The sequence below is a fragment of the Schistocerca nitens genome, chromosome 5 (genome assembly GCF_023898315.1).
Source record: "Schistocerca nitens isolate TAMUIC-IGC-003100 chromosome 5, iqSchNite1.1, whole genome shotgun sequence".
Classification (NCBI taxonomy): domain Eukaryota; kingdom Metazoa; phylum Arthropoda; class Insecta; order Orthoptera; family Acrididae; genus Schistocerca; species Schistocerca nitens.
The window spans coordinates 688,958,433-688,973,097 of NC_064618.1; positions in this window are offsets into that span (position 1 = coordinate 688,958,433).

Here is a 14,665-nt window from a genome sequence, read left to right on the forward strand (position 1 = left end):
TTAAAATCAAAAACATCTAGTGGGTATGATGAAATATCAACAAAGTTAATTAAAGAATGTGATTCTGAACTAAGTAATATATTAAGCTATCTGTGTAGCGAGTCATTTATCAGTGGAATATTTCCCGAATGGCTGAAATATGCTGAAGTTAAGCCACTGTTTAAGAAGGGAGATAAAGAAATAGCATCAAATTTCCGTCCAATTTCACTGTTGCCAGCATTTTCAAAAATTTTCGAAAAAGTAATGTACAATAGGCTTTATAACCATCTTATCTCAAATAACATACTGTCAAAGTCACAGTTTGGATTTCTAAAAGGTTCACTTACAGTGAAAATGTGCTTAATTCATTAGACAAAAAATTGCAGGCACCTGGTATATTTTGTGATCTGTCAAAGGCATTTGACTGTGTAAATCACAATATCCTTTTAAGTAAATTAGGGTATTATAGTGTAACAGGAAATGCTGGAAAATGGTTCAAATCTTATATCTCTGGCAGGAAACAAAGGGTGTTATTAGGAAAGAGACATGTATCAAGCTATCAGGCATCATCCAACTTGGAACTAATTACATGTGGGGTCCCACAAGGTTCCATTATGGGACCCTTACTTTTTCTTGTGTATATCAATGACCTTTCATCAGTAACATTACCAGATGCCAAGTTCGTTTTGTTTGCCAATGATACAAACATTGCAATAAATAGCAAATCAAGCATAGTCTTAGAAAGATCAGCTAATAAAATATTTGTGGACATTAATCACTGGTTCCTAGCTAATTCTTTGTCACTAAACTTTGAAAAAAACACACTACATGCAGTTCAGAACTTGTAAGGGGTGTCCCACGAGTATATGTCTAACATATGATGACAAGAAGATAGAAGAAGTGGACAGTGTTAAATTCTTGGGATTACAGCTTGATAATAAATTCAACTGGGAGGAGCACACCACAGAACTGCTGAAGCATCTTAACAAATCTCTGTTTGCAATGCGAATTTTGTCAGACATAGGGCATATAAAAATGAAAAAGCTGGCATACTATGCTTACTTTCATTTCATAATGTCATATGGGATTATTTTTTGGGGTAATTCATCAAGCCAAGCTAAAGTTTTCCAGGCACAAAAACGTGCAGTAAGAGTTATATGTGGTGTGAACTCAAGAACATCCTGCAGAAGTCTGTTTAAGGAACTAGGCATACTAACTACTGCTTCCCAATATATTTATTCCTTAATGAAACTTGTCTTTAAAAATATATCACTTTTTCAAACCAATAGCTCAATTCATGGAATCAATACTAGAAATAAGAATAATCTTCACAAGGATTTAAAGTCACTTAGTCTTGTACAAAAAGGTGTGCATTATTCAGGAACACACATTTTCAGTAACTTGCCAGCAGCCATAAAAAGCTTAACAACCAATGAAATTCAGTTTAAGAGAAGCCTAAAGGATTTATTGGTGGTCAACTCCTTCTACTCCATTAATGAATATATATATATATATATAACTTCTGTGCAACTTCAGGGCAGTAATGTGTTCATTGTGAATCTGTGTGTGTGTGTGTGTGTGTGTGTGTGTGTGTGTGTGTAAGTACAATCTAACTTCTAACCATTTCAGTGCAGTAATGTGTTCATTGTAAATAAGTATTATAGTAGTTGTATTACCTGTTTATTACCTTATAAATAAATAAAAAACTTTTTTATTTTAAATTCAGTGCCTTAGTATTTGTAAAATGACTTTCATATAGTGTTCATTAAAAAATGAAGATCATTCCACTTGGGACCTGTGGAATGGTACATTAGCTTATTTGTTTAGTTGTAAATATTTGTCATGTATTGTTGTTTTTCTGACATGTTCCGCATCCTGGAGTACCTCCTCACTACGGATCAATTGGAATGAAAGTAAATCTAATCTAATCTAATCTAATTTACTGCATGTAATTGAATACTCTGAGCTTTGATAAACTTTATTACTTCAGACAAATTTAGCATGTCTTTGTTCACTGTCATGGCCATGGCTGGTTCTACAGTTTCTGTAGGTTGTTGTTCCTCCTCCATAGTTTTCAATTTTTTTGATCTTGTGATCATTGAAAAAGTCATCTCTGTAAATAATGACCACCCTAGTTCATACTCAAATAGTTATTATCTTGAGCTCACCCAGCATAGGATTGTAGACTGTGTCGGTGAGGTGTAGGAATGGCACCGGTGAACCACACGGGTGCCAGCAGCATCAAATGTTGGTCGCAGCGATGGCGTAGTAGCTGGCGGGCACAGAGTCAGCAACTCAAACAGCAACCAGCAACAATGGCGTGTTACTGCGACTGCATCAGCAGCAGTTGGTTACTGCCTCAGCATCAGCTGGTTACTGTGTTGGGGTCAGCTGGTTGCTGCGTCAGAGTCAGCTGGTTACAGCATCAGTGTCAGCTGGTTACTGCATGTGTGAGGATTGTTTCTTCCCCACAACCAAATCTTTTTTATTGAATCTTGCAGACCAATATCTTCTTTGCTATGGAAACTCTCAACTTTTTCTTAGCTCAATATTCTTCAAAAAAATTCCTCCTTTTCATATCCTGATCACTCTGATCACCACGTTTTGGCGGTTTTGATGTGACAGTTTACTTTAGCAGTTAATCGATCAATTACGCAACAGCTATTGTACACTTGTGGACAAAGCAACTATACACTTTGAGATTCTCTCGATCCTTTGACACATGAATATTGACATTTATAAGTTCCCGTATGTCTACTTAATGTCAGAAACAGTTAATTGCTTTTTCAATAAATACCTTCAGAAATATCTCAAAAATTAACATGTCAACTCTCTGTAACTCTAGAGAGTAAGACAGAGAATAAATTAATAAAAAATCTCTTCTTTTCCTTCAATAATCTTCAAATGTTCACACAATTATGTTTTATGTCGCACAGAGTACGACGTGTTTATTTCATTAGCGGGACGCGTAACTTCTTAGTTGTACTCGGCGACTACCTGCTTCCGCCAATCATCTGTCTGATACACGTCCATTCTGCAAACACATAATTGTAGGGCAGTAGACACAGTTCTGCTTTACCACACTTATCTCTAAAATAATGTGTGTTTGAGATAGTGGAACTAAGTGTGTCTCCAGAATTTACCCAGAAATTCTCAAGGCACTACATGTGGATGTCCACAACTATCTCAATGATGTATTGCCTGGTGCTGGTTTGGAAGGGGAGGTCCTCTTCCATGGCCTGCAAGGTGACCTGATCTAAATACTCTTGATTACTTCCTATGGGGATGTCTAAAGTCACTTGTGTATGAGATCCCAGTGGATATGGAGAGGGAATTAGTTGCCAGAATTGTAGCTACCTGTGATGTGATTTGAAAAACACCAAGGATATCTGTTAGGATGCATCAGAATGTTGTTCACCAATGTCATGCTTGGATTGAGGTTGATGGCAGTCAGTCTCAGCACATTATGTAAGATACGGTACAAACGGTACATTGGGTGTGGCAATGATGGTATTTGCAGTTAACTGTAATTAATGTACATTGTAGTATGATTTTATTCCTATCATCTCCTTAAGCTGGCTTTTCCTACCTCAGGTTCCCTACCTCAAGTTATTCAGTGGAGCATCCTCTACGTCTTGTGAAAGTTTTGTGTACTCTTGCAGAAACACCCTGAATATGTGGGATGTGTATAGCATCAGACATTGAATGGTTACTGTGAAAATCATGGAGATGCTGTTTATTCAGGAGAGACAGCATTATTTACACCTGACAGAATTTAAAAGGGACCTCACTGTGAGTCTCCATATGGCAAGTTGGTCAGATCATGCAATATCCAGATTTGTAGGGTATTCAGATGTGCCACTTTACCTTTGCTGGACTGCATAGGAATATGATGGTAGGCATACACCTCAAGGTTTATTTTGACTACATCTGAACATCTGACCAGCACAAGAGAGGCTCACAGTATTGCACATCAAGCACATTGTAACCTCTTCACATCTGCAGGTACCATCTGACAACAAGAAAGGCACTCCCTTCATCATTTTGTGCCATCCCTCACCATAGATTAGAGACTGGCAAGAGCCAAACTAGGTAATTATTGCCCCAAGCATTGGACACTATTAACTCCATCACACAAATGGCTGTGTATGGAATGGTGCCATGACTGGGAAGCATGGACATCTGGTGAATGGTTTGACACTTTGTTCAACATTGATCTGCAGTTTTTCACTATCCCAGATGGCCATCATCAGCGAGAATGGTGACATTTCCCATTCCTTCCATTTTTGGAGGGGCACAGCAATAATACTCTTGGCATCATAGCACTGGAAGCCATAAGGGATGACTTCAGATTGTAGTTGGTAGTGATTGAAGAACTATGATGGCACATTGGTATGTCATGAACATCCTGTGTCCTCTGTGTTACCTTGTATGTGATAGAATCAAGATGCCATTTTTCAGCATGGCAATGCTTGTCCATAGATGGCACGTGTGTCAATGAACTGTCTGCATGATTTTGAGGTACTCTCACTCATATTCAGCACAATCCAAAGATGTGTCAGAACATATGTGGGAACATTCTGAATGTCAACGTCATCATTGTACCAGTAATCCAGGATATCAAGGACCATTTACAATTTGGAAGGGGGAGGGGGGCAGCTTTCCTCAGTAAAGGATACAATGGATTTATGACACCCTTCCTGACCAGATCAGAGCATGCATCCAGGCCAGAGGGGATGCGATATTGTACTGATAAGTGGGCTCATACTGCCAAGTTCTTTGAAAATGTAAGTTGAATTTGTAATCATTGCAGAATCATCATACCTTCTTGAACTATGAAGTTTCATATCATTTGCTCCAACTTCCCTTGGTGCATCATTTTTTTGTCAGGTAGTTTACGTGAGCCTGGCTAACCACCAACAGTAACTGAGGGAGACATAGATGTACAACTTATAGAGAAGAATGGAAGAAAACTTATTTTACTTGAAGGGCTTGAAATATGCCAGTGCAGCAAAGAAAGGGGCTGACAAAAACTGTTTCCTGTTAATATGCAATTCTTCATTAAGAAATGTTATTCTACCAGACTGCAGAATCAATGTTCAACCTAGAATTCAGTCTCATCAGCTAAACAAACATTTTAAAAACATAGTTAGAGCAAAAATTAACAGGAATGATACTATAAATACCAACAACTGCAAAGGTGTTTTAATCCACATGCACAAAGTTAATTTGCTGTTGCAGTGTGGAAAAGATGATAAGTGAAACATAGAATCTGCTAAGGTTGGCAAAAACAGTGTACACAGTCACTATGCTCATAATTAGTGGAATTATTCACAGACTGTCAATAAGTGAAACTTATGTCAATAGAATAATGGTATCAGGAAACAGTGTTCATGGACCCAAATGGGTTTTTATTGATATATGTCTGGGGAGCGATTGCCTACACATCAGTAAGTTAGGCTCTATAAATTTCAGTAATTTGTTCATAGATACATGTAAAATCCTAAAAAGAAACTGATACATTATGGTGGGGTTGGTAAAGCAGAGATAAAAAGGAAAATAAAAAGGAAAGATACCAAGTAGGTAATGTACATGAAATCATAGTTAAAAACAAAAATGCTCTACTGATGCACTGGAATATTAACAACATAACAGCAGAACCACAAAGCCTGAAATACCCTAAAGTAAGAGGAGATTTAAATTAATTATGTGAAGAGATTATGTTTGAGAGTTGCTGCATAGAATCAAGCAATCTAAATACAGTGATTCTAGCAATTTATAGAATTCCTGGATGTGCTGTAACAAAAATGTTCTTAGCTAAATCCCAATGTATCTTAGAAAAACTTAAGAAAGAATGTAAGAAAACAAATATTGTTGCAGGAGGCTTCAATCTTAATGTGTTAGTTGATAGCAGTGATTCCAAAAAAATTCATGACTTAATACGGCAATCTTGATCAAGTTAAACTTTTGTGAAGTCACTGGAGAAAACAACAAATCAGTGGCCTGCATTGATAATATTATTATAAACACTCAGTTTGAAAATGAAAAGAAGTTCTGCATAGACCTAGGTATTTTGGATCATTGAGCTTCGTTTATTGAGATGCCAGGGCCGGATAAATTAAAGTGTGGAGAATTGTATATAAAAAGGAATTTCAGCAAAAGTAATAGGGATTTATTCCACAATACACTAAATATTGTAAGCTTACCTGTGGACAACTGTAGTTCAAGGACCATAAACTATGACAAATTCTTCAAATGTTTTTAGATATATAGTTAATGAAGCTTTTCCTCTTAGATCTTGGCAAAAGAAAGCAAGCAGTAAACTTGAGTAGATTACACCAGGAATAGAAATTTCTAGTACCAGAAAAAAACCTACACAATGAGTAAAAATCAAACAGAAATCCTGATTTTGTTTTTGTGTCTAATGCCATGAAGTTATATTCAGGAAAGCAGTTGTTGTTGCTAAGAGAATGGCCAATAATATTTTCATTCTCCATCATAGTGATAAGAGAGAGGTAGTGTGATTAGTTGTTCCACAAGAATTAGGAGCCAAAGTTAAAAGCCATGAGGTTTTGAAAATTAGACTTTAACATGATACAGTAATAAACCTTGTTTAGATGTCAAACTGTTGAATTCTTCTTAAATGTAGTGAAGTCAGAAGTAGATACAGGAGCCTATCAAGACAGTGCAAATTTCATAAGCTAGGAAAACAATCCAAACACATCTTTCAAACAGTGTGAAAAAATCAGCCAAAGGGATGTGGAAAATGATAGTTTATCTTTAAGAAACAAAATCTCATTAGGTGTGGGATCAAATGCCCATGTCTGCAATCAAGAGATTATATGATATCATATCACAGCCACTATCAGTTATCATAAACCAATCTTTTGAGTAGGAATGTTTTCCAAATGTATTAAAATATACTGGAATAAAACTAGTATTAAGAAAGAAATTGACAGAAGATGTGTGGAATTACTATCCTATCTCTCTTCTGCTGGTACCTTTTAAAGTGTTTGAAATGATTGCAGGAAAATAAAAAATTTCTTAGTATGAATGACAGTTTTTAGAAACCAGTTATATTCCAACAAGGAAAAAAGACTGTCAATGCAATCTGTGAGTTTACTCAAAAGATATTAACCTCTTTATACAAAGGTAGAAAGATCACAGGAATATTTTTTGATTTTACAAAAGGTTCTGTGAACCTTTCCTTACTTCATTACAAATCACTTATATGTGGAATCAGAGAAACTTCTTTACCATGGTTCATCTCTTACATAACAGATAGGTAGAAAAGATTTATACTTCAGATTCTAGAAATTACGTTCCTTTTCTATATAAACATCACACTGCTTGCTACTGATGCTCATTCAGTTTTATTTGCTGATGATGAATCTATTCTAATTGAAAATGCCTGAAAGAACTCTGGAAAATATCATAAATACTTTAGAGAATACTGAATCTTGTTTCCCTCAAAATGAACTGAAACTAAATGTAACTACAAGCTACATTAAGTTCTTAGGCCTAAAGCTTGATAAGACATGTATATATACATTTGCAATATATATTTTGTCAAGTGCCACAAGCATAAACATCAGAAATATAGTCTGTCACTCTTGCCTTGAGTCACTCATTTTTATTGTGATGTGACATATCGATACCACCCCATGAGCATCATAACAATCAAATATCAAGTTTCCATGAGATGCCAGTAGCAGTCATGTGGGATCCAGTGGACTCAATGGAGCGTGCTCTCTGAGCCACACCCTCAGCAGCTCTGTACTTCAAGTGTCTTCTTCTGCCACAATATAAGATGGCCAGCAGCAGCAACTCAGCTCACTCATGCTCAGAGCCACTTCACTACAGGACACCACCCAGAAACCACCTAGTCACGCCTTCAAGATTATCGTTCTTGCTATTGTGATAGCTAGACTCTGTTTCTTGCTGTATAATTCATAATGAGTCTGTTTGTTTCAAGAAATACAAGTTAAGCAAATCTCCTGTTTGTTGTGTTAACTTGTTTGTGAATTATGAATCAAAGACACACAACACTGTTGTAATATTCCACAATATATATTATTTAACAAAGAAAATAATCAATTATTGACAATATAATGTAAATGGATTGATAAAAAGCTACTAACAAAGTGGCTGCAGTGGAACAAACACACAAAAGGGTTTAACTTAAACAAGCTTTCAGAGTCAGTGGCTACTTGTTCCGGTAGAAGAGTTAAAGGTGATGGAAGAGGTATGAAGGAAAAGGACTGGAGAGGTTTAGGGAAAGCAGGACAGTTCAGAAACATCACCCAGAGCCCCAGGTCAGGGGAGACTTACTGGCTGGGATGAAAAGGAAAGACTGATTGCTGGGAATAATACTGAACGAGATTTGAATTCTTCTCCCAGATACCAATTTCACAGAACTCTGCAGGTGGGAACTAGCACTGCAATGTATCCTTGGTTCTTTCCAGCTACCTGGCCTTAATTTACGTTAATTCCTCTGTCTCAGTGTTTGTTCACAGTAACTATTCCTTTTTTCACTCCATTTTAGTTTTCTACATCCTTCATTTTCTGACTTGTCTATTTTTCACAGCCCCCCTCCCACCTCTGCTATATACAATGAAATTAGCTTTTCATTCTTATTAACTCATGCATGATATTTCAGTTATAATCTTCCATAGCACTCTGTCTTCCATATTTAAGCTCTCAGGTTTTCAAATTTTGTCCAGTGTAGTCCCAAACAATGAGCCTCTCCCAGTACAGTAAGTCTCCTCAGATCCAGGGTACTCAGTGACTTTTCTGAACTGCATCCCTTTCCCTAAACCTCTCCAATTCTTTTCCTTCACCCCTCTTCCTTCCCCTTCAACTCTTCTGCCAGAAGAAGGAGTCAGGCTCTGAAAGCTTGTAAAAGTTAAGCCCATTTGTATGTGTGTTCCCCTGCCACCTCTTGGTGAGTAGATTTTTCATCTATACATTTACATAATATTTATATGTTACATGACCAGTTTTCAGCTGTTTGGCTATCATCAGGTACAAAGATAAGTATGTCGTGCAGTGAAATTTTTTTGGATCAAAGATTTTAAATTGGTGTGTCTACAGAGTATCTCCATTTCCAGAGATGAGAAATGTTAATGTTAGAATTAGGAATAAAACAAATGGGATTATTTCAGTGTAAATGCAATGTAAGATTATTTATCTAAGATCAAATATGTGGCACATTAACTAATGAAACATAGACAAATTTCAACAGTTGTACATAGAAGAGCATGACTGAACAATAAACTTTTGCGGGAAACTGTTGTAATTTGTCCATAGATCATTAATCTCATTTGTTTTATTCCTAATTCTAACATTAATACTTTTCATTTATGTAACTGGAAATAATCTGTAGATGCACTAGTTGAAAACCTTTGATCCAACAAAATTTCAGTGCCTTACATACTTATCTTTGTAACTGATGATGGCATACCAGCTGAAAACCAGTTCATGTAATAAATGATAAATATTGTAGAATATTACACCAATGTTATGTATGTTTCATTCATGATGTATAAAATATTGTACTGAAAACTGATGGAACAGTCATCGAATGCAATTGTTTGCTAATCATTTCTTCTCCTGTCCAGCTCTCTTATGACAATGGTTGCTGCACCACTCTGTAGCCCACCTCTCCTTACCATTGTGTGTAGGAGCATGTATGTTGCTAAACAACAGGCATCTTTTTGACCACTGTTAAAAAATCTAAATACATCATTTATTCCTTCCCTTAACATACTTGTATATGAGGTATTATTGTTCTTATATAAAAATCAGCATACACTTTTCTCCTTCTGTTTTGACATCAAATACAGCATTCATCACAGAGAGAATTTTAAATGGCCAAAAACAAAACTATATAGGGTTAGAAATTTACAACAAAAGAAATATCAGTAATATTTTAACATGTGTTTATGGTCACTGAAAAGTTTATTTTATACCCGTTTCATTGAAAATTCTTCTTAGCTACTGAAGAATTCTTTGAGGACTGTTTTAGGGCCTGAACAGGGGAATTATACATTTACTTTTGTATACCAGAAAATGTACTATGTAATTGTGTAGCAATATCTCAGACATGTATATAAAATAATGTAAAAATCCTGATATACCTGCAATACATCAAATCAACAATGATTTGAAATGGTATGTAATGAGAAAAATAAATCTATCTATTAATCTATCCATATAGCAATCTACCAGGAAAGATTTGGTGATATGCTTAATTTATAGCTACAATGCATTTCTAAACTGTGTCACTGATCTTTTCTGATATCAGTGTAAATGTAGTGTGTCAGACATTTTTCAGAGACAACTATTAACCATTTGGTTTGGGAGGGACTGTCAGTTTCTCACTAAGTTCATTTACCACTGTGCATTAGTGTGACTTTACAAGCTGTTCTAATGTCTGCTGGAAGGATGACAAGTGGGTGTGCCTAGAAACAATGTTAAACTGGTGGGTACTGTGGGAGTCAAAGAGTAGTGTGATGTTACTAAAAGAACACAACTAATGGATGTAAATATAAGACAAGCTCTGTTGTCTTTATAATTTTGCTTCATTACTGCTACATGAAATGATGGCTTTTTTGTCCAATTGGTTTTTTTATAGTAACTACAATTTCAAATATTAGGGTGCACCTTTTTAATGATGTCAAAGTGGTCTGCCAGATGATAAATGTATTTTCATTGCTTTAATGCAGTTATATGCTAAATAAATGTAAAACACATATGCACTAGGAAGGGACTTCAAAAAGTAAGTTGTACATTATAGCATCCCAAGCAACTCTTGTTGAATGCTGTACTAAATGTCAAAGTGACACATCACAGTTTTTCAACACCTTTACCAAATATTTGTATACAATGGTTGGAATGTTTGTTCGGTTCCTCAATGATAGAAATACATTCCTTGATCATGGAGTCATCTGAAAGCCACATCATTAAAAAGTCTCTTTAAACCCCAGATATTCTTTCAGCTCATCAAAAAGATAGAATTCATTTGGTCCCAGATCTGGAATTCCTAAACAGCATCACCCACTGCTGCTTTGATCAAATTGTTGGCACAATTTCACCATATCTGAACATGATCCTCATACTACCACAATTTCTGGGTGAATCTGTTTAAAATTTAGAGATTTTGTCGACAATAATCATACTCTCAAACATACTTTAACTTTGGAGCAGATTTACAGTTGCTGTGATATTTCAGTCACACACTGTGATACACCTGTTACCAGTACCACAGCAGAACAGTGTCTGCAGAAAACCAGGAACATATAATCACTTCTGAAAATGTGCAACCCTTATTGAGCAACGATCTTAGCATGGGAGAACATGGATAAGATAATTTGTGAGGCCCCTAAGCCCCTATATATTATCACACAGAAGATACTTTATATACATTCAAGAGACAAAGTTTATAGGTACAGACACCATTGTGCTAAGAAATTATATCATATAGCCTAAGGGTGATCTGGCTGTGGAGATTATTTAGCTGTCTTTACTGAAGATTCATTGAACTCTTCATGTCCATCCATCACCACCTACTTGCATGGATTTACTGAGTTAATGTATGTGCTATATTTGTAAACAGGTTCCCTGTTCCAGTCCCTGATAGATGCTCAGACAAATAATTTCTTACTGAATTGACAGTGCAACATCCCAGTCAATTCCTCTTTTGTTAGAACTTCAGTGCACATCATGTGCTTTGAGTTTCTGCCCTAAAACTTGAACTTTTGAGAGCCTCATAACTTCAGGTCTATGGTTTCCATATACAGTCCACTAAATATATTTCAACCATTGCTGCAGTGTCATTCATTACCATATATCTTTTGATATTCTCTCCATAAACAGATACAGTTTAGAGTAAAGTGGATGACAGTTTGCTCTCTTGTAACTAGAGCCCACCAACTGTATTCAGATATAGTGTCCAGGAATATGTAGCCCACATTATGGATTTGATCCACCATACTGCTGCAACATTTATCCTATAGTGTTCAGGTCAGCTACAAAACAATATTTCCTCTTATGAAGTGAGTACTGCCACTCATCAGTCAGGAATATATGTCTTTATGTAAGGCTCTTGTACTGATAAACCACAGAATACCTCACAGATGTGTGAATTATGAAGGCCTGACAAAATTTTGAACTGTGAACTGATTAACTTGGCAGGAACAAAGAAAACTGTCTGCAGCTACAAACAACATTGTGTCTAAACCATATTGCATGATTTTTTTAAAGCATCCAAAATCTGTCAGTGTTGTTGTTGATGTGCTTGTCAGTCTGAAGATGGTTTAATGTAGTTCTCTGTGCTACTCTATCCTGTGCAAGCATCTTCATGTACAAGTCAATACTGCAACCTACATCCCTCTGAATCTGTTTACTGTATTCATCTCTTGGTGTCCCTCTACTATTTTTACCCCCTATGGTTCCCTTTACTAAATTTGTGATCCCTTCATGTCTCAGAATGTGTCCTATTGATCAATCCCTTCTTCTAGTCAAGTTGTTCACAAATTTCCTTACCTCTTCATTAGCTAAATGATCAACCCATCTAATCTTCAGTATCCTACTCTAGCATCACATTTCAAAAGCTTCTATTATCTTCTTGTCTAAACTGCTTATTGTCCATGTTTGAAGTTTGTGCATGGCTACACACCACACAAATACTTTCAAAGAAAACTTCCAGACAGTTAACATTAACATAATAATAATAATAATAATAATAATAATAGTAATCCCCGTGGAGGCTCGGGAAAAGAATAGGCCCCCGGTATGTTCTGACAGTCTTAAAAGGCGACGAAAAGAACAAACCACTAATAAGGCTAACCCCCTTTCAGTGTGATTAGTTGGTTCAGGACAGAATTAATGACGCCTCGGACAAGCACTGTCATGGTCGGGGACGATGCTTGAACCCTATGCCCGTCCACAATGGTAACGACACTGCTAGCCACATGGAAAATGATTTAAATCCAAATAGAGGTGTTTTGCAGGATATGATTCCTGCAACAACTCTAGAAGTAAAACAAAGACAGAGGATGAGATGGTCAGATGAAGTTAACCGACACCTCATGTTCTGTTATTACCAAGCAACAAACTTAAGAACCAACACAAGTGGATACAGATCACAAGTATACACAACATTTATTACCAGATACCTAGAATTAAAATTTTTAACAGAACAACGACTAGCTGATCAGATTCGTGTAATAATAAAAAATAACAGGATACCCCAGTCAGAATTAGAAAATTTCAAACAAGTACAACAAATACTGGAACAAAATAATGGGCATTCAGAAGAAGAAGAAAATACGATAATGGACTCAAACATCCCAGAGCCAACAAACAAAGAATAACACGCATCAATTAAACAATCAGAGGAAAACAAAATCTTAAGACAGCCACCAGAACAAGCACAAATAGAACATGAAGTGAGAGACATGTTAGATATAGAAGAAAAATTTCAGCTGACATATATAGAATACAAAGACACAAATAAAGACATTAGACCATTCTTGCATAGACCACCAAATAACCCACAAGTTGAAACAACAATAACAACTATCAACACAATCATACACAACAAAATAAATGAAAATACTACTATAGAAGAGTTACAACTACTGGTTTATATAGGAGCTCTCACTACACTAAATATACACACTAGGCAGAGATCAGAACCAACCAACACACAGAAGAAACCCACAAAACCAGCATGGCAACACAGACTACATATCAGAATAGAAAAACTGAGAAAAGACATCGGACAGCTAACACAATTTATAAGAAATGAAATATCAGACAAAAAATGAAAAAGGTTAGGTAAAATCTCACAACAAGAAGCTATAGAGCAATTAGATGAAAAGAAGCAGAAATTACAAGCATTGGCCAAATGACTTAGAAGATACAAAAAAAGTGAAAATAGAAGGAAACAAAACCAAACATTCAACACAAACCAAAAGAAATTTTACCAGACAATAGATAACACACACATTAAAATAGACAATCCACCAAACATTACAGACATGGAACACTTCTGGAGCAACATATGGTCAAACCCGGTACAACATAACAGGCATGCATGGTGGATACAAGCAGAAACAGACACATACACAATGATACCACAAATGCATGAAGTGATAATTTTGCAACCTGAAGTCATCCAAGCAATTAATTCTACTCACAACTGGAAAGCCCCTGAAAAAGATAAAATAGCAAATTTCTGGCTAAAGAAGTTCACCTCAACACATTCACATCTAACTAAATTATTTAACAGTTACATTGCAGACCCATACACATTCCCTGATACACTTACACATGGAATAACTTATCTGAAACCTAAAGACCAAGCAGGCACAGTAAACCTAGCAAAATATCACCACATAACATGCCTACCAACAATATACAAAATATTAACTTCAGTTATTACACAGAAATTAATGACACATACAACACAGAACAAAATTATAAATGGAGAACAAAAAGGATGTTGCAAAGGAGCACGAGGATGTAAAGAGCAACTGATAATAGATGCAGAGGTGACATATCAAGCTAAAACTAAACAAAGGTCACTACACTACGCATACATTGATTACCAAAAAGCTTTCGATAGTGTACCCCACTCATGGTTACTACAGATATTGGAAATATACAAAGTAGATCCTAA